Raw genomic sequence first — 753 nt, 5'->3', positions numbered from 1 at the left:
TTAATTTAAATACAGATGTTCACACCCATGTTCACGTGTATTCATGTAGCACACTGAAATACTGAAGTACGGTCCCATTCTTTCTACATCTGTACTCCGCAAACCACCTTACGGCGTGCGTAGGTGGTACTTATAAAACTCCTCCCGAACAGGCCATGAAGGTCCAACGGTACCGACCGGCCGCCGTGTCATCCAGGCGTCACTGGATGCGAATATGGAGGGGCATGTGGTCAGCACACCGCTGTCCCGGTCGTATGTCAGCTTCCGAGACCGGAGCCGCTATTTCTCAATCAAGTAGATCCTCTGTTTGCCTCACAAGGGCTGAGTGCACCGCGCTTGTCAACAGCGCTCGGCAGACCGGATGGTCACCCATCCAAGTGCTAGCCCAGCCCAACAGCGCTTAACTTCGCTGATCTGACGGGAACCGGTGTTACCACTGCGGCAAGGCCGTTGGCGGTGGTGCTTATAGCATCACTATAAGTGTGCACTTGTTCCGTTCGCAAATAGTACGCTGAAAGACTGGCTGTCGTTTAAGCATCAGTACGAGTACTAATTTCTTTCATTTTCTCATACTGCTCATTTTACGAGACATACATGGCGTGAATCTGAATACGGAAATACCGAAAACACAACACATTACTAGGCCTGATACGGTATAAGAAAATCGTTGCCATTAAAAACAATTTCCAGCCGTCTTGGAATGGATAAATTCAGGTCCTGTGTGGTTTTCAAGGTAATCTTATACCATTCTTC

At 48.3% G+C, this 753-nt stretch overlaps 1 pseudogene; it reads right to left on the bottom strand.

Moving 5' to 3' along the window:
- Window positions 1–337: 337 nt before the first annotated feature.
- Window positions 338–455, bottom strand: LOC126177583 (5S ribosomal RNA; annotated as a pseudogene).
- Between the last annotated feature and the right edge of the window lie 298 nt (window positions 456–753).

This window comes from Schistocerca cancellata, chromosome 3 (genome assembly GCF_023864275.1).
Source record: "Schistocerca cancellata isolate TAMUIC-IGC-003103 chromosome 3, iqSchCanc2.1, whole genome shotgun sequence".
Classification (NCBI taxonomy): Eukaryota; Metazoa; Arthropoda; class Insecta; order Orthoptera; family Acrididae; genus Schistocerca; species Schistocerca cancellata.
This window is presented reverse-complemented; position numbering and strand designations above follow the sequence as displayed.